Below are 23,185 nucleotides of genomic sequence, written 5' to 3' on the forward strand. Positions count from 1 at the left end.
TAACCCAAAACAGAGTATAGTATTTAGTCTGTAATGAAGCTATAGAGTCCACAAACTATGATATATATATATATATATATATATATATATACACCGTATTTTTCGCCGTATAAGACGCACCTGACCATAAGACGCACCTAGGTTTTAGAGGCAGAAAAACAGGGAAAAAAAATTCTGAACTAATGGACTGCAGACACAGTACAGGAGATGACCAGAGACTGCAGACAGCACAGGGATGACCAGAGACTGCGGACAGCACAGGGATGACCAGAGACTGCAGACAGCACAGGGATGACCAGAGACTGCGGACAGCACAGGGATGACCAGAGACTGCGGACAGCACAGGGATGACCAGAGACTGCGGACAGCACAGGGATGACCAGAGACTGCGGACAGCACAGGGATGACCAGAGACTGCGGACAGTACAGATGACTGCTGACCTTTGGGGAGGTGGGGAGCGGGTACCTGAATTTGACAGGTACCCGCTCTTACTTCCGCAGAGTTTTTGTTTGATCTTACTTGTTCCTCGATCCAGCCGCGCGCTGTCTTCCGGACAGCCGGGTGCCCAGTGCACATGAGCGAGAAGCACTTGCGCTTTGTGATTGGTCCGGCGGCTTCTGGGATCTGTCATGTGTCCCAGGTGCCGCCTTACCATTCACAAAGTGCACCGCTTCTTGCGCATGCGCACTTGGCACCCGGCTGTCATGCCCAGTGCCCACACTACAGAAGCCGGGAAGACAGCACGCCGCTGGATAGAGGAACAGGTAAGGTCCCGCTGCAGAGCTGAGCGGCCGGCCCGGTATTCTGACACGGCCGCGGTGGAAATACCGGACCCGCCGCTCCATATTCGCTCCATAAGACGCACTGACATTTCCCCCCCAGTTTTGGGGATAAAAATTGCGTCTTATACGGCGAAAAATACGGTATATGTGTGAAAATCGATCAATGCTGATGTACTGACAGCCAATCTACTTTTCTGATGCCCGTAAATGCCAGGACTGTACAAATAACCAACTGACCCCTTTTTGGAAAGTAGATAGTCCAAGGTATTTAGAAGGAAGCATGGCAAGTTTTTTGAAGTTGTAATTTTTTGTCACCAATTTTTTGGGAAAATAAAGAGATTAAAAAATTGGGGGGGTTTCACAGTTTTGTTTGTACAGTACAGTGTCATCATATCATATAACTGATGTAGCAGTGATCAGGGATGCTGACTGGTGACAGTATATAAAAAAAAAGTAATTTTGTTAAATGTTTAAAATATTTTTTCTTTTTTATTACATTTCTTTTTCTTTTACAATGTTTTTATATGTACTGTGACCAGAGCAATAAAGTGGTAGCATTGTAACACTGTACTGCTCTGGGGAGGTGATCAGGATTTCTTTTTTTTTACACACTATGATTGTTTTATAACAACCATTTTTTCTGAATAAAATCCATTCATTCAGTGTTTACTATTGTAATTAGCTGTAATTGGCCACAGCTAATTAAATGGTACAGATGGGCTGTGATTGGCCCTCTCTGTACAGTGTGATCACTGTCACCAGTCACGGGGATCAATACAATGGTACACAATGAATGGCATGAATGAACACCATCCATTGTGCAAAATTGTCATGTGATCTGCTATGATTGGTCACAGCAATCACATGGTACCAGCAGTGGACCAGTACACTGACTTGTCATTCACTGTGTCTGGGGGGGGGGCATCATATGACGTCCTCCCAGAACAGTGAGTGTCCTGCTCGGCTGACATTTTACTATAGGCCAGTCGGGAAGGTGTTGTACATGGTGAAAGTACTCAAGAATAATTGTTGATGTGCCAGAAATTGGGGTTGATTTACTAAAGGCAAATAGGCTGTGCACTTTGGAAGTATATTTCCTCCAGAGCTTAGTAAGTAAGGAAACACTCTGCTTATTTCCATCATCATATCATGTACAAACAGAAATGCTGTTTTTTTGTTTAGTTTCCTTGCACCTGATTGGGTGTTGTTCTTTGTAAAGTGAAGCTTCACCTCATTTATTTAGCTTTGGAGCAACTGCACTTGTAGAGTGCAAAAGCACTTGCAAACTGCACAGTATATTTACCTTTAGGAAATTAACCCCTTAGTGTGCTCCTACCCTCTTGTTTGGGCTAAAAAGTCAGGGGAATTAAAAATAGCTTTTAGGACAGATTTCTAGCAGTAATTCGCTGAATAACAACCTGCACCTATAACAAGCAAGCATTTGTGCCTGTGATGTGACGTAGTGACGTGGTGACGCACTTCCGGTCTGGCGCCATCTTGCTACACCAGAGTGCCTCAGTACACCCATGGAGGTGTCACAAGCCCTATCTGTTTCTGCCTAAATGGGGAATAGCAAATGGTGAAGGAGAGAGCATTGGAGAGTGTGGAGTACCTTTCACCCAGAGGAAGCGTGCAGGGTCCAGGTGTGACCCGTAAGGCTTTTTGGCCCCTGTGGGTCGCAGGGGGAAGGTGAGCGGGCATGCTAGCCACATAAGGATTGTCACCCACCACTTGCACTGGCACAGGAGCATGTGTTTTCATCTATATGTCTATATATCTACACTGAATACTGTGGACTATACTATTTATCCTGCTACTAGAACCACCGAGGAGTGTTGATCCATACTCCACAGAGGGAATCACTGTGTGTCACGATTGCGTAGGTTGTTTGACACAGAGTGCACTGTTTTTCACTATTGAAATCCACCTTACTGAATTGGGATGTATATTTGTGTTTAATAGATATCGATTGTGTATCATATGCAAAATATTATAGCGCTACATCATTATTTAGTATTTGTATGTTTATATCCATTTGAAGGTGAGGATTGGATGTTAGCAGCTGTTTCATATTACACATTATAAACGCAGCAGCGCAGGTGGATATATTATCCATTTTCTTTGGTAATATTGCACCAAATTCAGGTAGTTCTTACTACTGTCACTTTAGGAACTGGTCGTTATGGCAATGACAAATTATTAAAGAAATACTGCCAGTTCTCAGATTATAAAACTGCTGGTAATTAAATAATTAACTAACTCTGAGCTGAGTGTACATGTAGGGCTGGTGGGCAGTGGATGGACCTTCTTCCATGTTTCCCATTAACGTGTTGGGCGCCAAATATGGGTCACATAAGAGCACTACCATAGGGCTGGGTTCTTCTTGACTACCCTAAACAGGTTCACTGACCTCGCACATGGGGTACCTTTACTTGTGCTGTATCCATCTATGCCCCAGTACAAGGCTGTGACAGAGAGCAGAAATATTATTTTATTTTTGTGTTGTTTTGTTGAACTTAAGTGTGTCCAGCAGTCAGCTTGTCTGCTTAATTATATCTAGGAGTTCCTGTGCCCTGCAGGGGTGGGAGATGAGATTGATCTCAGCAGGAGGCACAGACAGCAATGTCTCCTGCAACTGGAAAAAGCCAGACATGTTGGCACCAGGGGTTTGAGGCTGGGTTTAATTGAAGGGACAATATATCTCCCCTATGCTGGCAGAAAGGGTCAGACTTTTTTCTGAGTTTACTCCTGTGATGTTTGGGATATGACTTGTCACTGGGAGGGCAGAGCCTGATGGAGGACTGGGAAACTAGTTCCCCATCAGGTCTTTTTTACTTTTGCTTGACAGCGCATGGCAATGAGTAGATTGGAAAGCTGCTATTGGACTGAATAGTGGTGTGTGCTGAATAGCAACTGAATAGAGGCATGTGCTCCAGCAGGTTTTATAGTATGTTGGTATACGTTTTTCTTATGCCATGGTAAATTATGAGTGCTGGGTAAGGAGGCTAGAGACCCAAAAATTGCTAGTGGGTGATTCAGCATTCCATTGACTGGACAGGGAATGAATACTGAGCTGAAGGGTTCATAAATAGTAGTAGACAAATTGGCAAGGGCCAAAACCAACTAGGAATAGATGGTGCCATAGAAAGCAAAATAGGCATAGTCAGGAGAATAGCTGCAGCTCAGTGCCAGTGGTGAATGGAGGCAACACTTTAAGCTAGAATGAGAAGCACGCATGAAGTCCGGTGTCAAAGCAAGGTCAAGGCAACTAGAGTTGACATTAAGAAAGCTATAAGGTCAACCTGAGAAACAAAACATGTCATAGGGGCTACCATTTTCTATAGGAGATTAAACTGAGAATGAGCTAAAAAAGGAAAGTGCTACAAACCCTGTAAAAGATCTACTTATCTTTCCAGTCGGTAGTGACTCAGATCTTTGCTTCCTTGATGAGCTATGGATGCCACTGATATCTGACACTTTCAGGTGAGTGGCATTTAATTCTTTTACTCTAAGGACAGGTTTGCTTTAAAAAAAGCCAATCAGGATGTGCTCTTGAGAACATAAAGAGCATTGTAATGCACCTGCCAGGATCTGTAGTGGGGAAGGGCCCAGAGCAGGCAGACACAGAAGTGTGGCAGACATAGAGTCAAAAACAGCAGGTGGAGCACAAACAGCAACAACAGGAACAAAGTAGTCAGTAGTTGGAAGTGGAGAATAGGTTCAGCTGGGGATATAAAAGGGAACCAACAGCATAATTCACAAAATGAGATCAACCCATTAACAACTGCCCTTAATGGCTTTATGGACAGTCAACAACTGACAAGCCAGGCCCAGAACTGCAGGTAAGTAACAATGAATATAGTTGTATATAAAATAACACTATATATAGTTATACATTTACCAGTTGACTGTTGCAACCCGTTTAACCTTTTAATGATAGTGAACAAAAACATGGCACACCAGCACACACACCAAACATGCATGGTTTAGTTACCAATGCTACTTAGCTAAACAAAGCCCACTGCCTAAATCTGGGGAGAAAATATGGGAATGGCTTTCCAGACTTTTTTTTATAGATATATTCAGCACGATTTTCATCCTGACCTCAGTTTCATTAACCAGTGAGCAATTGAACTAGAACATATAGGAGGAGATTTACTAAAACTGGTGCACACAGAATCTGGTGCAGCTCTGTATGGTATCCAATTAGCTACTAACTTCAGCTTGTTCAGTTAAGCTTTGACAATAAAACCTGTAAGCTCATTGGTTACTATGCACAGCTGCACCAGATTCTGTGTGCACCAGGTTAGTAAATCTCCCCCTTACAGTATGGAGTTAAGACGTTGAAGATTTAACTGGCCACTCTCTTTTCCCAGATTAGTGAAGTTAGGGACTCACTAGTTAGTAAACTCAGGATTAGGATGGCAGTCCATTAGCCAGCACCTATTTGTATCATCACAGTTTCACTTTAACCACTTGTCTGCTATTGTATGTTTATCAACAGCAGACCAGTGGCCCTTTGTTTACCCAGTATTGTTTATGAACTGCACTGGATAAACAGACCTTGGGTGGCCAGTCTCCTTGGTTATCACTGTGTACCAGTGATGCCAGCTGATCTGAGTGGCTGGGTACCATACGATCGTTGTAATTGGTCATCACTGTGATCGCATGGTATTTTTTACTGGGCTGATCCCTCTCTTGCCCCTTACTATAGGACACAGAGATAGAGGGCAGAAATCCCCAATAAAAATGCTTTATTTGCCAAAAAACTGCTTACATAAATAAAGAGATGCAGGTTTCCAATACTCAGAATGGGCAGTTCCAGGGTCAGATGCAATATGGTAAATATAGTGTTTTTTAATGGGGATTTCTTCACTATGAGCTTCTTTTATCCTTAAAATTCTCATTCATCAATTGGGAGTCTGTGCAATAAGGGGACCGGAGGAATGACATTTAAGAGAAGTATCAGATGCAATATCACCCAACCCTATGCCTTAGAGGCTGAGTTTAGTAAGGAGGTTTGTGCACATGGGGCGGTGTATGGTGGCATGTATTGATGGATTCATAACCTTTGCACTATATGGAGCATGGTATAATGTGAGCACAATTTATTTAGTGTCCACTAGTGGTGACATTACACTATTTTAGCTATTTTCTTTTCAAGTGATACTGAGAAGAAGAGAATTCTGGGGAGGAGAACATGGATTTGGAGTGAATTGTCAAGCCTTTTAAAGTGGATGTTTGGTAAGAAGATAAGCAGGAGGGGTGAGAAGTCAGGTATCACTGGTGATTTTCACTCTTGATTGTCACTTACACATGTGAGTACAAATTACTGCACTATGTGAGGTTTTTAATTTTTGGAGGGATGTCCACGTGATGAGATGAAGATTTTTGTGGAAGATGTGGAAGCACTATAGTGGAAGCACTATTGGAAGGAACAGAGGACACAGAGATGAGGGTTTTGTGAAGCTTTATTATACCCATTTTGATATATATGGGTCAGGAACTCTGGTAAGAGTCTGGGGAAGTGAATGACAGGAGAGTACTCACCTTTGACAGTGATGTAGAAAGCACTTACTTACAAAATAAGAATATACAATTCAGTGAAATTTTTTAAAAGAGTGTCAAATGTTAGATTTTTTTTAGAACATGGTCTCTAATTGTAATCTATTAAAACTAAAATTCAAATACTTACTTAACACAATACATGAATTACTGGATTTTATTAAGTTTAGTATTGGTTTCTGTTAAATACCATACACATAGATCCCACAAAAAGATGAAGTCCTACCATCGCAGAACAGGCTGGCATTAATTTTATTTTGATTCAGCTGTGATGTTTTAGGTGGTAATAAAGAACATACAAATAAATGGTAAACATGAAATTAGAGGAATAAGATCAAGTACACGTCTTTCCCATAGACAGTTGTTTGTGTAAATACAATAATAGTGGTACAGCTCTAATCTATCATAATGAAGCCCTTCATCACAGACAAAAGCCCAGCCAGCCCACTATCGTTACTTGAACCTATAAAAGTACCAAGGGAGTGAAAGGAAAGATTTGCTGAGAACAAGAGGCAGATGAGTCAATGAGATGTTTTTTTTATAAGATCAGTAGACAATACTAGCATGTCTATAAACTTTCATGAGGTCCAGTTAAAATGGCTATAAATAAGTAAAATGCTGTGCTATCGGTGACTTGTTGGTAGTATCAAATAGCAAGAAGAAGAACTTAAAACAGAATAAATATATTTATCAAGGTTAATTAGTCAAGGTTGTGTTACTCCCTACAAGATGCAACAAGCGTGCAAGAAAGGACTTTCATTTAAAATACAGTATATCTAAAGCCCAAACTCTCTTTTTTATTTGGATAGAATAGGGGAGGGTTAAAACTGCTGTCAGTTTTTTTTTTTCACGTGTCTCATTAGGGAGATTACTTTCACTTCCGGCCCTGCAGACTTGATAGGAAGTAAATGGATATCTTTCAAATGTGAGTAAAATCCCCTCTTAGATAGTTATTCTGGGAACAAGTGTCCCAATTGGAAAGTTTCCCATTATTTCTGTTCTTATGACAACTCAATTTTTCAATTTACCCTTACTTTCATTCTCAGTGACATTGGTGATCAGACCAACTAGAGAGAGCAAATTTCCCTGACTGGGACATAGACAGCAACAAAACCTGACAGCGGTTCCAACCCCTCACCATTCTATCCAAACCTAGAAAAAAATTTTTACCTTTAGTTATACTTTAAGTAGTCTAGAATGGGCAACTAGAATGTCTGTAATAAAATTATTTCTATATACTATGCTAAACCCATGAGGTTCTCGATATGTTTCCCTCAATTTAAGACACATGTCTTATATTTTCAGTGTTTCTTACATCTGTTTATTGGTAAACATTCCAAAACAGCTTGTGAACCTAATTTGCTAAAAGGAAAAGAGAACAATTGTAGTGGATATTACATGCACGCTTGTGATACTTGCTGCAGCGATTCCAGCTTGGACCAATGTAGGAATGCATGGTCCATACTTGGCCAATCTCTGTTGAAGCTGAGAATCACTGTAGTAGGTCACTAAACTATCACTAGTAGCACAGGTTGCTTGCTTGGCATGGGTACTGTTCAGAGAATACCTTTCATTTTCTCAATGAATAAAAATGTTTCTTTGAACGAGGTGAAGTGGGATGGTAAAGTCACAATCTCTACACATGAAAGAGCACTTTGCATTCATTGAGAAGATGTAAAATGTTCTTTGAATGGTGCCCTGTGAATCCAGCAACCTTGTGTGTTCACCACACAGCAGGGCATCCACACGGCACAGGACCCAAAAGCTAGTGGTGATCTCTGTAGTAGTGGTGCCTACTACAGTGATTTCTAGCTTCCATGGGGATTCCACAGGCATGGATCATGTATAGTTATATTGGTCCAAGCTGGACTAATGTAACTGTGCAAAAAGATCTATATCTGGAATTCAGCTTTAAGGTATGAAAGGCTTAGGCGCCAACACAGCAAGAACTACAAGAAAACGTATGCCATGCTGTCGGTGGAAATAGTAAGTAAATTTATCACTAAAGTATTTGCAAGTAGCAGTGTATGAAACCAAGTATATGCACCTATCATATGCACACTATGATGCCACACACCCACATCATGCAATATGGCTGTTTTTTAGTGTTTCATGCTGTGTTATTCCAACCCAAAAAACAGAAAAGCACATTCAAAATAGCAAACGCTAACATAACCTCCATTACGTCAGAGATCCTTTCATCTTTATTCTAGGTACACCATTTAGCTGATGTAAATTTGGAAACTGGGAGTATGCTGCTTACCAGATCCCATTGATTGGCAAAAATAAGCTTCATGCACTCTATTTTAGTTGTAGAGCAATGTGTATTTATTCGTTGGGTTAGACACATTGGGAGATATTTACTAAAACTGGTGCTCTCAGAATCTGGTGCAGCTGTGCATGGTAGCCAATCAGCTTCTAACTTCAGCTTGTTCAGTCAAGCTTTGACAATAAAACCTGTAAGCTGATTGGTTTCTATGCAGAGCTGCATTTTGCGTCATGCAGTTTTAGTAAATAACCCCCATTGTGGCTGATTTTACTAAGGTCAAGTAGGCTGTTCAAAGAAATTTTCACTTCACTTAGTGAATGAGGTGAAGCTCTGCTGACTGTAATCATCCATATGCATTCAAAATAGCTGTTTTTGCATTTTCTCTGCACGTGATTGGGCATTTTATGCAATAGAATTGTTCACCATATTCACTAAGCTATGAAAAATTGCTTTCAAAGTTAAAATTGCCTTGCAAAGTGAACAGTCACATTCTTAGAAAATCAGATGTTATGCATTATATCAATACAATAACTAATAAAGCAAAAGCACTTTTTTCTATAAATGCAATTTAGATTTTTGAAATGTAAATTAATAATTTGTAACAATTTAAACTTAATACCGTAAATGTAAGATTAGCATTTGTTTCTCCTTTCTGAAAATTCCCTGCTGTTTTCCAGCCCTTCCTAAACTAGATTAATCCATCCATTCATAAAAATGACCTACATTTTCCCAAAACCTGCTTTCTTATTATCTAACAAGACTAATAAGACATCTCAGCAATTATCTTTCCCAAGGATAACTGCTTGCAAATTAGGATCAGCTGGGAATATGTATTCTTATTAAAGACAAGCACTCACTAATCATGTTGCTCCACAATAGAGAGAAGATATACTTTTTACGCCACAGGTAATATATATCCTGGAATTAAAAAAACCCAAACAATAATCCCTTAGAGTACAGATATATGATTAAAGGAAGAACAGAACAGCTATTATAACAGAATTATGAACAATAATAACATCTAAATAATAATTGTCAACAGTTTACATAGTGATTTGAAGGATATAATTCTCAACTAAGTTTTAGAATTCATAACTGTTGTTTACCAAAATTGATTAATGTTAATTTATATGTTAGTTTACTAACTTCAGTTTATGTTTTTTCATGCTTTTCAGAGCTAAAGAAGCCTAAAATTCATGATTATTATTATAAATAATTCTTCTATCACATCAGAAAACATATACAAATGTGTTCATTAAGCCAGAATGGAATTTGTTAAATGCACCAAGCAGAAAAAAAATCAAGTTTTTTTTTTTAGTGTTAGTAAACTGAAATGTGATTGGCTACTGGGGTTAGTACAGGTTGTGGATCATCAATTCAGTTTGTATTGCTTGACTTAATAAGGCAAAGTTTACATATGTAATGGTTTGACAGGCAATAAGGAAGCAATATGTTGCCTCCTTACCACCCATTTTAACACTGTAAATCCCGCACCACTGCGTTGCAACTGCATGTATTAAAAGCAGTTGCAGGTAGGTTGCAATCAAGGAGTTTTTTTTTTTACTGGGTCGGTAGAACCTGATGGGAACTCAGAAACACCATTTGCTCATCATGTCCACTTCTCTTGTGATTAGCAGTAGGTGGTGGGCAGATTACATACTCAATAGACAACTTGCTATTGGCTATGGAATCTATCCACTTTCAATCACAGGGAAAGAGCTAACTTGGTGATGAACTAGTTCTCAGTTTCCCCATAATTCTCCACCCACTTTCAGCATCACTAGTTGCTTGTAGCCTGTTGGCTGTGAAGCTTACCATGTTCTTGATAACTAGTGATAGGTAGGAACCATTGGGGGTAGCGACAGCTAACATGCTACTCTGCTATACAATGTACAGAGCCAAGCAGTTGGTCTTAATTAGCTTCAGTCAGGTTATCTACCAACCAGAGCTAACTCTTTAGAACTTGATGCAGCCATAGCGCCACTTTCTACAAGTGGTGCTATTAAAAACTACCTGAATTTGTTGCATGCTTTAGTAAAGCTGCTGAAATGTTTTTGAGTCTGTGCATGACTTTTTAAAGGGCCATACTGCTAGAAAACTGGTACAAATGCTTTTTTGGATTCTCCAAATGGAAGAAGGTCATCAGCAAACAGGTCCTTTTTTTGGTGGTGCTCACCAGCCTGTACACCTTGAATAGATGAGTTGGCACAATCAGCTGTAGCTGATGTGTACCATGGATCACAATGGGATCAGGAGAGAGCCATTAACATGGATTCTCACTAGAGGGGAAATATAGAGATCCATGATTTTATCCAATAGGGATGGGGATTCTGCCAAAAACAACAAGGTAAACCGATATGTAAACAATCTTATTTGTTAGTGAAACATATAAAATACACAAAGCTGTAGTTTTGCAGAATTAGACGTTTAAAAAAATCTCTGTGTACCTTTTTTTTTTTGTTTGGATAATTCAGCACTAGATCGATGCATTGCTTACATGTTTATTGACATGTCAGATAAATACATTAGAAACAAATGTGACTTTTTACTAGAATTTGCTTTATGACCATATTAGTCCAATTTCAATATCATTCTTTTGAGATACTGTAATCAAGTCCTGTCAATGTATTTACCTTTAATTTTTATAGAAAGTTTAGCTAGATTTCAGTATGCTGGTCACTAGCCAACACTGAATTAATGATTATGAGTGGAATTATAAAAATCACACATCAAAATATGTGCATTCATAGTTAACTTAAGATAATTAAGACAAAACAATATGACTTTCGGATTATCATATACAAATTTCAAAAGGACAGGGCAATCTATCAATATAATTGTGTTTATTGATATTATTAATCAACTTGACTTCTGAAGACATCCATCAGTTTTATAAATAAGTATATGTAAAAAACAACAACACCTACAGGAAAAGGTGAGAAGTCACAGTAGTTAGCTGCAAACTAATTACCATTACTAATGAACTGCTGTTTTTATAGATAATAAGAACACAAGAACATGTCAAAACTTGTCATGTCTCGTTAGTGGCAAGCAGCTGGTTCATTTAGGATGATATTATGTAAGTTATAGAAGTCAGGCAAATATTAAGGTCAGAAAATCTTGTATTTTTACAGAAAGAAAGGAATTTTAGTAAGCTCAGTATAGTCTTGGAATTTAGATTGAATCAGATGACAGATCAGTACAGTGATGTGGACAGAACATTGTACAAGTCTATAAGTAAGTAAGCCTGGAAGGCTAAGGGGACTATGTACAACAGCACCCTTGAGGATTTTAATTTGGGGAACATGGATTTGACATTGGGGTTGATTTACTAAAAGCAAATATACTGTGCCCTGCAGAGCTTATTACATGAGGTATAGCTTCACTTTGCAAAGAATACCCAAGCGCATGCAAGGAAAATAAAAAACGGCATTTGTTTTCTTGCATATGATTGAATGATAGAAATCAGCAAAGCTTCCCTTCATTTCAGCGCTTCAACTCAGATCTAGAGAAACTGCACTTGCAATGCACTTGCAAGTATATTGGCAGTGCATGGACTATTTGCATTTGGAAAATCAACACCATTTTATAGAGTGTGCAAGAAACCTACTGTACTTGTTGCCATATATTTGAAACAATCTAAGGAAACAATCTCTATGTTGAGAATGGGATTGATCAAGTAGAATTTTTAGTTCTATTTTCTTAAGAAGCGGTATCCTAGGTGTGTTTGTGGCCTGTTTTAATGTGCAGAGTTCAAGAAGGAGAGTAGAGATCTGACCTCTCCTTTTTATTATGGGAGCCATTGGCATTTGGGTGTTTTCACTTATATGAAATGTGGTGGTATCCATTACATATTCCAAATTGAAATTAGTAATAGTTTGGGAAATAGATTCAGTCTCCAAGGTTTAAGGAAATTAAAGAAACAGTTGAAGAAATGAAGACTTGACCAGTCAACATGCAGAGTCAAAATAGTTGCCCAGGGATGACTTTATAAAATACCTTTGAGGTTAGGAAGAATCTATCCTGCTATATGAGTGAAAGAGTGGAGAGTAAAAGTGTCATCTTTTATCATAAGGTTGCTGGATATGCAAGTTATCAACTAGTTTAAGGTCATACAGTTTCAATTATAAGTATATTCAATTTGGTTACCAGGCTAGGAGACTGCTCAAGTTACTGAATATCAATCTGTTGTCCAACAGCTCTCAATCCTAATAAACAGATATTTGCATTAAGAAAATTATTTAACCACTTGCCCTCCAGAATATTTACCTCCCTTCCTGACCAGGCATTTTTTTTGTGATTCGGCGCTGCTTTTCTTTAACTGACAATGGCACGGTTATGCAATGCTGTACATAAAGGAAATGTATGTCCTTTTTCCCCTTAAATAGACCTTTCTTTTGGTGATATTTGATCACCTTTGCTGTTTTTACTTTTTGCGTTATAAACAAAAAAAGGCCAACAATTTTGAAAAAAAAAAATTTTTTTTTTTCTACTATGAAACATATCCAATAAAAAATTTTTATAAATCACATTTCTTCATAAATTTAGGCCAAAATATATTCTGCTTTATATTTTTGGCAAATGAAATCCCAATAAGTGTATATTGATTAGTTTTCGCAAAAGTTATAGCATCTACAAATTTTGGGACATATACTGGAATTTTTATTTATTTTTTCTCATACTAGTAAAGGCGGCGATCAGTGACTTATAGTGGGACTGCGATATTGCGGTGGACATTTTTAGAATAATTGACACTTTATGGGAACCAGTGACACTAATACAGTGATCAGTGCTAAAAATATGCTGATCACTGTACTAACGACACTGGTGGGAAAGGGTTAACATCTAGGGCAATTAAAGGGTTAAATGTGTGTCTGGCTATGTGCTCTGCCTTGTTTACCTGTTATTTCTCTTGCCCAAGGATCGGCGGGTGCCGGCAGACATCCTTTCACCGACACTTACAGATTGGGTTCTGCTGTGAGTGTTCGCAGCAGAAGCAAGCTGTTGTCGGCGCATGTGCGCCTCTATGGTGGAAGTACAAAATTACATATATAACACGTTCTGCACAGGAGGGCTGCCCCATAGCAGTGAAACTGCTATAGGGTGGTCTGCAAGTAGTTCATGTATGACCATATTACAGTTCACGTAAATCTCTCATATATGTAAATACTGTACATGCACTCATAAAACTATACAGTAATATATATTAGTAATGAGCTGAACATATCTGGGTTAGGTTTGGGACAAGTTCAGGGAACATTAGTAACGGTCCTTCAAGTTTGTAACAATTTATAAGGGGGACTTCACACAAAAAAAGGGAAGTCACCACAAAAATCCACACTAGACCCTTATCCAAGCATGCACACTTGTCTACTCCCCATCTCTTTCCTGGATTGCAAGGCTGTATGATTGGATTTTTGGGAGGGAAACCCTTTTTTTTGCATGTTGCTCCCCTTAAAATTTATACCAGACCTGAAGGTTCTGGTAAAAAGTATGCAGGGACCTTCATGCTATTTTTCTGAACTATCCCCAGCTTATTTGCTTACATGACTGTTGAGTCCAGGCCATGTAAGTGAATGGGACTAGTATACCATCAGTGGTTAAGTACTCCTGCTAAATAGGTAACTGTTCGGGCACTTGTCCTAATATATGTATAGATAGACAGATAGACTGTTCACTTTGCAAGGAAAGTTGCACATTGCAAGGGAATTTTCCCCAAAACTTAGCAAATGAGGTGAAGTTCTGCTGCTAATTTGCATCATCCAATCATTTGCAAGCAAAATGCTGTTTTTTATTATTTTCCACTGAATGTGATTGTGGATTGTTTGCAAAGTGAAATTTGACCACATTCACTAAGTTCTTGGGAAAATTCCCTTGCAAAAGTGCAACTTCCCTTGCAAAGTGAACAACATATTTGCCTTTATTAAATCAACCCCTGTAGATACAGATATACTGTATATGCACATACATATTGATCACTTTGTATTCCTCCAGCCTGTTAAAATATTCTTTTCAACACTATGTCATCATAATAAACACTACCAAGAATAGAATACATATGGAATGTTATGCCAAAAATGTTTAATGTAAACCATAAGTTAAGCTGCCATTATTTTTACATACATCCACAGAGGTCAGATGCAGTGCAGTGAAACACATGCATTATGGAGGCAAATGCTTCAATTTAACTTTAACTTCCTGTCCCAGCAGTTCTCATGTTTCCTCTGTGGACTAAATACACGTACACACACACACGCACATTTGTATTTTAAAAAGTCGGCGTTAACACCATATAACAAACAACAAGTAATCTACAAGAATAAAATAAACTTATATATAAAATCTATATATAAAATCGAGCGCAGTGTATAGGTGTAAGTACGGTAGCTGCTTGCACAAAAAGGCACCTCGGGAACCTCCAAAGTAATTGATAAAGAATGAGAGTGCAGCGCTAACCCAAATAGCGATTAAACATATGATAGACCACATATGATAGTGGATCAGTAAAATGTCAGTGTAAGTTCATCAGATGTGCTGAAAATGCATACAGTCTCCAATATGTAAAAAACCAAAAGTAGTGACTTTCAGAAATGATAATAGCCAAATAATGCACTAACCAGATAGCGCATATTAAAGCGCATGGAGCATTTAAGACCTGCCCCTGGTGCTCAGCCACTGTATCACTGGAGCCAGGAGATGTCATCTATAGGGTGACCACTAGATGTCATCTATCCGGATGGAAGCTGAGTCCAGCCACTGTATTAGAGGATCAGGCGGATGTCATCTATAGGGCGACCACTAGATGTCATCCGTTCCAGGAGGAGCTGTGTCATGGATCCAGGGATGTCACTTGCAGATGTGTCCTTTGCTCAGCACAGCCCCAGGACCTACAGAATTACAGGCTCCCCAGAAATAAAGAGCCCGTGGAAAAAGGTCTCAAATAGTGTGATATCGTTTATTAAAGTAGGTAAATAATCAGAAAAGAACTTACTAACAACGGTTCAGCTGCTCATAAACGGCCAGACCAGAGGTACATGTACACAGGATATAAATAGCTTGGCACTTCCCTAACGCGTATCGTGTGAGTACACATCATCAGAGGTTATTTCTGGGGAGCCTGTAATTCTGTAGGTCCTGGGGCTGTGCTGAGCAAAGGACACATCTGCAAGTGACATCCCTGGATCCATGACACAGCTCCTCCTGGAACGGATGACATCTAGTGGTCGCCCTATAGATGACATCCGCCTGATCCTCTAATACAGTGGCTGGACTCAGCTTCCATCCGGATAGATGACATCTAGTGGTCACCCTATAGATGACATCTCCTGGCTCCAGTGATACAGTGGCTGAGCACCAGGGGCAGGTCTTAAATGCTCCATGCGCTTTAATATGCGCTATCTGGTTAGTGCATTATTTGGCTATTATCATTTCTGAAAGTCACTACTTTTGGTTTTTTACATATTGGAGACTGTATGCATTTTCAGCACATCTGATGAACTTACACTGACATTTTACTGATCCACTATCATATGTGGTCTATCATATGTTTAATCGCTATTTGGGTTAGCGCTGCACTCTCATTCTTTATCAAGTAATCTACAAGGACTTATAAAATCAGCCTGTGGTCTATATGTAGTCATATTGTAATTGTGCAAAAAGACTCAAAGTACAGCACAGAATAAATTGAAAACACTATATTAATAACTGTAAAAAATCCATATTACTTTGTGAAGAGGTTTATGTGAATATGTGTAGCATATTTGCTTCTTTGCTTGAACGTTCCAGCACTTGGAACCTGGAACAAATGTGTTTCTCTTGCATTGGTTGTTCTTTACATAACTTCTGTAAGAAAAAAAAAAGTAGTAAAAAAAGAGGGTAGGGAAGTTAGGCACTGTACATGATTTCTGTACAGAATTTATTGTATTACAAGTGGCAGATTTGTGATTCAATGCAGTCCAGTAGGTCCCCATGCTGCTTGTACATTACCGTGACACCATTGGGTAGGTTTACTAAAACTGGAGCACTCAGAATCTGGTGCAGCTGTGCATGGTAGCCAATCAGCTTCTACCTTAAGCTTGTTTAATTAAGCTTTGACAATAGAACCTGGAAGCTGATTGGTTTCTATGCAGAGCTGCATCAGATTTGCACTATCCAGTTTTTGGAATTCCCTGAATTTAGTGTGACGGGGATATCTGACAGCATCTAATGATAAGTGACACCAACTCATATACAAGTGGATGGAGCTTAAAGTGAATCTATGATCTATGGCCAGGATATGGATAGCCAAGTATTTAATTATTCTTAACAAACAGTAAGCTTTATAACAAGTCCTCACTGACCTCTGTAGCTTCAGGCATTGTGGAGTAAATGGTCCTCAAATTTCACAGCAGAACCACAGACGTGAATCTCTCAGCAACTCAGCTTACACTCCCAGAGCACCTGCCCTGCATTTACATTAGAGATTAGAAGGCTAGAAGACAACTGAGTCACTGCTGGGAGCAAGGGTGGGAGGGGTTACGCTGCTGAGAGAATGACTTAACTTAGTTTCTTCTACTGTGAGCTTTGAAAATAAATAGTTCAACAGTGTCTGCAGTTACTGAGGTAATTGAGAACATGTTTTTAAGCTCATTTAATGCTGATAAACATGTAAGTAATTAAATGTACTTAGCCTAGCAATAGGTTTGCCGTAAAGAGAATCAAGCAAAACTGGGCTTATGCAAGAAATTTAAACTTACTGTATTATAATTGTTTAGGAATTATTTTGAAAGTTTTATATTTGCCTCTAGTATGGTGTTGTCTACTCTTTCTAAGATCTGACACTTCCATTTGCATTAGACACCAGAGATCCCTTCAATGACAGCTGCTATGTATATTAACATATACTGTACAAGGTCAAATGACTGTCAGATTTTATATGCTCTATACCCTAACATAAGCTGGAGTGTCAGAAATGATTGAAGCATTATTAAAGCCAAAAGCAAAATGTTATTATATTGCAATTTACCAATCCTTAGATGTGGTGGCTGCGTTTGTTTTTGTTTAGATTTTTTGCCTTTATTTGTAATTGGTGATCCTGCCATTAAATCTGTTGTTTTTCAACAGACCAAGCTGTCCTGCAGATGTAGCAGATAGAGGATTTTGACGGACCCTTTACCAATGACAGGGGTGATTACAATGGTTAGCTTTTATTTATATAAAACCTTTCCCCCTCCCCCCGGAAACAAACAAAAGTGTTGTAACTGTCTAAAAAATATGGGTTGGAGTTTGACTTCAATTTGTTAGTGTATCTAAATCTGCTAGTACATCTAACACTCCCCACCCCCAGACTGACAATGATGCTGTCCAAAGTTGCTCCCTGTGCTCCTTCATCCAGAGTGGGGACACTCTAATACAAGAGGTGTGTTTTTGGCTAGATCACCAGGTGAAAACAGAGGGGAAAAGACTTGAAAAATGAAATCAATGCAGCCATCACATCTAATGATTGTTAAGCTGCATTATACCACATTTTTGGATTTGGCGTTTAATACTACTTTAAAGTGAAATAAACAGACAAGAACACTAGCAGACCTTTAAGCAGTTAAGCCATGATATTCATATTCTTGCATACACCAGTTATGATTGTCTCTCTTTAACAGTGTAGGAGATGATACTTTGTTTGGGGGTGAGGTGGACTTCACCTTTCCAAAACACTCTAAAATCATAACTCGGTCTTCCTTTCCCAATTCTTTGGTAATAAATAGTTTTCTCCGAACCTGCTGGTGTTTTGCAACTTATCATTCTATAACAGCTAATTAGTGCATGTATACCACCCGCATGAAGACTGAAATATAATATATTCTAGAAAACTAGATTTGTACAAAAATTCAGATTTCACAGAGTTGTAGAGGTTCTATTTAAGAGAATAAAACCGATTACTAAGATGTCTACATTTGTGTGACATGAACAAGATGATGTCATAATTAATGATCCCAGGAAAGTTACTGAGATTATACCATTACACAAATGTTGTCTTAATTGATGATGTTAAACTGAATCCAAAGAAAGTGTCAAGTGTCAAACTAGCAATATAAACTGGCAGTTATGATAATAGAATATCCATTATCCTTACCGCGACTGTCTTACATCAGTTAGATTCACACCATTGCGGTTTTAAAGGGTTCATATTTTCTGCAAAGTGTGAACCTATACTAATTAACAAGACAAAAATCTCTTTGGGTGCAATATAAGTAACACTATGTCCTACCCTTGAAATGCAATATTCATCTGGCCTTTCAACTACATTTATATGAAACAATTTGAACATTACTTGGCTCCTATTCTACAGATATAAAATCCTTCATATAATCCTGCTGTTAGTAAGTGTGAAAGTCATATACTGTAGCATTGGTTCACAAAGTTTAAATGCAAATGTTAAGGTTATTATAACATTCACCCTTCTTTTTAAAACCCTTCTAACCCTGATTTGACATGCCTGTGTAATCTATCTGTGTCCCTCACTGGCACCGATTTCTTGAGTAAAGACCAGTAATCCATCGCTGCAGTCCAGGCCTGGCTTCTACCAAGCTTGTTGCCACTCCTTGCCATATCATCACACCACTGCAATCTTCTGAAGCCTGAGAGGAACCCACTGTTGGACAGTCAATCATAAGTATCTATGCCACCCAGACAGTGATGTGGGTGCTCAAAGAATGTCCCTACCACTCTACAGTCCAGAAGATATCAGACTTGGGACATGCCGTCAACAAATAAAAAACATCCAACAGGTGCTGGGGCTTTGATGTGAGTTCATGCAAAGTAGCGGGAGTTCAAAAACATTTGGAGAGTTTAGTGGTTGGGGTTATGCTGGTCACAATAGACAGAGCTACCTGCCAGCTGCCATCCAGTACCCAGAAGGTTACCAGAAAAAAGACATGCACCAATGGAAGGAATGTCAGATCAAAGCCTATAAGAGTCCAAATTCATTTATTTACACTAAAAACCAGTCAACATTTTTCAGAGGTCAGGAAAAACTCCCCCTTTATCAGGGTTTCAGTTAAAATAAGAACTTTGAATTAACTCAAAATAGGGCTTTCCTTTCTAAATCTATGTAGGGAAGCTATTTGCTGCATTTGGTGATTTACAGGCCACAAGTACCTGCATGAGCAACCGAGATCCCTGAAACATGTTAGATGTTTTTTAGTATAAACCAATAAATTAATTTGGAGTTTTTATCCTTTGGTTTAATTTAATCAGGTGCTTACCTAAGGTTGGGGGGGGGGGATAGCAGAAAATAAACTTTAAGAAGAAAGAAAAATGCATTTAGGCATTTGACAATATGTTCTATAGGACCTCTACCTATTTTGCCTTTCACCTTTCCTTTTTTTCATTTCTATGTTCCTTGTGTTCCTTCTTTTTGCTTCTTTCTGCCTACCCACATTTTTACGATTTCATCACAATTTTTTACCCCAGTCTTATTTTTTATTCTACTCATTTCAACAAACAACCACTGAAAAACACTGCTTAGATTATGTCATCCACAAACCAATGTTTGTACATGATGCAAAAGATTCAAGCACTGCTTTGTCTATTGGCTGCACAGTATAGTGGTTCACACATGGGCAATTATAAACATTAGAAACATGTAGCCTTAGACTTCCCATAGAGGTTCTATGCACTTTAATTATATATATATTTAAATTAGACTAAGATTGAAAAACACATAACCACAAATATTATAAAACCCCAGGTTTATTGCTAAACTGTTTTGAATGGCATGTTAGCTAACAAAAAAATATTGCCATTTGATTAAATTTTACAGAGAAAAATAAATGAATGATTTGAATTAGAATTTTAATATGTTTCAGAACAATGTGCTTTATATGAATGCCATATATTTTCTTATTATGTCTGTTAGATAATTACATTTACATAAATAAATTATATCCTCTTCGATTAACATTTGGGTGTCTTTTTCCAAATCAGCTTTAAGCATGTTGCTGCATACTTCAGTAGATGGTAGTTATGTCCTTTGTGTACATTTTCCTTTTTTTGGGGGGATCACTGACAAAAGAGGCATTTTTTAAGGGGCAACTGCACTGTATGTTAAAACTTGCAGCATAGGCAGATCTTGAACTGCCACACTAACAGTGTAAAAGTTTGTTTTCACATCTGAAAAGTCTGTCTTTGCACACCTTAACCTGATTACAGCTGTTATAGAGTTACAAACAAGTGTCACGGCTTTTGTAACAATGGCCGTATAGCATCTACTACAAAAATCAAGACATAGATTCATTAGGTTGCTTCATATATGGCGTACATTAAAAAAAACTAAAAACACATACATTAAATGAAAAAGGCAAAAAAGAAAAAATAAATGGAAAAATAAACATTACAATTACCAATCAGCTATCAATATAATATATTTCATATCTCTAATTTTGTTAAACATAGAATTTTTGTAGATGTTTATTAACCACTTGACCTCCAGGAGGTTTTACCCCCCTCATGACCGGGGCATTCTTTGCTATTAAGCACTCTGCTACTTCAACTGGCAATTGCTCGGTCATGCAACACTGTACCCAAATTAAATTGATATCATTTTTTTCTACACAAATGGAGCTTTCTTTTAGTGGTATTTAATCACCACTGGGTTTTTTTTATTTTTAATTATATAAAGGAAGAAAGACAAAACATTTTGAAAAATAGGAAACAATATTTTCTACATTTAGTAATAAAACATATCCAGTTAAAAAATCATATTTCTTCATATATTTAGGTAAAAATGTATTGTCTTTGGTAAAAAAAAATCCCAATAAGTGTATATTAATTGGTTTGTGTGAAAGTTATAGTGACTACAAGCTATATATTATATATTGGAATTTACGCAGCTATAACACTATAATAATATTGGCGATGATCCGTGACTTATAGTGTGACTGTCATAGTGTGGCGGTCAATCTGGTGCTAACTGATGCTGGCTGGGAGGGCCACTAATGGACTAACTAATGCTGACATTGCTAGTGACACTAATACAGTGATCAGTACTAATACTGTACACTCTACTAATAACTTTAGCTGGGTGACAGGGTAATCAGGAGGGCAGTCAAGGGTTAACTGTGTGCCTAACAAGTGTAATGTGTGCTGCTTTTACTAACAGCAAGCCTGTGACATACAGGTACATGGCGATGCCTGCCTGTGCCACCTGCCAGCACAAATTTTACAGCGGGCTGTTAGCAAAAGGTTAAATCTAAGATTAGTGTGCCATAAGCTTTCTTGATGAAGTTCTTATGTTCTTATTTTCTAATGAAAATGTAAATCTTTATATGACAAAAATTTTTGTAAGACTTTCTTATCTTTCCTTGTATGTGTTCAAAATTCTTCTGGCCTTACAAACCCTTACATTTTATATCAGCTAACATCAACGAATATTCTGTTACAGATCTAAGGGAACTGCAGCAGCGACAGCCAAGACCAACAGGACCAAACCTAATTTATTGTCACTGAGGAAAAAGTATGTCTAGAAGATGAGAAGGAGACAACAGTGACAGCCACAAGAACAAGAAAAGAAAGAGAAAATTGACATCAACTGTATAACATTAAATATGCTATTTTTATATTTTTTTTGTGTGAATTGAGTTTGAAGATTATTTTTAGAAATCAAAATTTTTTTCCAAAATCTCAAAATCACAATATTAAAACTAGAGTAAGAAGAAGGACATTTATTGTGTTAAAATTACAATATCACCATAGTTTTACTGTTTAAAACACATTTCAGTAAATGTCTATTTGTTTATCTTTCGCTTTATAAGAAGGGCAGTAAGATTGTGATGCAATGTTAATAATTAAAGTACCGGTACATAAAGTTGTAATATTCCTCCTTGATTCACAGTTTAGTAAAATGCTTTTTGGCAGAGCTGTCTGTGATAAAATTCTAGTGGCTTTAATGCAATTTACAAGGAGAATGCCTCAGCTAAAATTAACGTAGCCTATATATATAAATATAAATATATATTACGAGCACATATAAGGAATGGCTTCATAATGGTTTAGGTGCTGCAAGATTTAAGTAGTTCCATGTATCATATATACTTTAAAAAAAATTGTAAAATTATTTTTTAAAAATAATGATCAGGCATTGTAGCAGTTTGAAAGTACTGTATGTTCCCCAGAATTTTCAGTCTGTTGATGTCCTGTATGACAGTGGTTTGTTTTTAATGAAGTTGAAATGAAGACACCATGATGATGAAAAACATAAATATGAAATACTGAAACATTTTATTCAGATTATCTCAGATGACTATCTCTGATGTGTTGTTCAACTCATATCAAGAATGTCAAAAGTATAGTATGTAATTTATGCTTCACTAATGATTTAACTTAGCTCTAGGGCTGGATTCACACAATTGCATTGCATTCATGTACTTTTTAACATGACTTGATGCAATGCATGGTAACCCTGATATTTGTGCAATGCCATTCATTTTAAATGGTAGCTCACACTTATGTAGTTTAACAAATTGGACCTGCGCTACAACACACAAAAATTCACATTTGTAAATGCTGTGTGTGTTGTTGAGCACTGCATTACCA

This window comes from Staurois parvus, unplaced genomic scaffold (genome assembly GCF_062004578.1).
Source record: "Staurois parvus isolate SC_StPar_1 unplaced genomic scaffold, SC_StPar_1.0 ptg000898l, whole genome shotgun sequence".
Taxonomy (NCBI): domain Eukaryota; kingdom Metazoa; phylum Chordata; class Amphibia; order Anura; family Ranidae; genus Staurois; species Staurois parvus.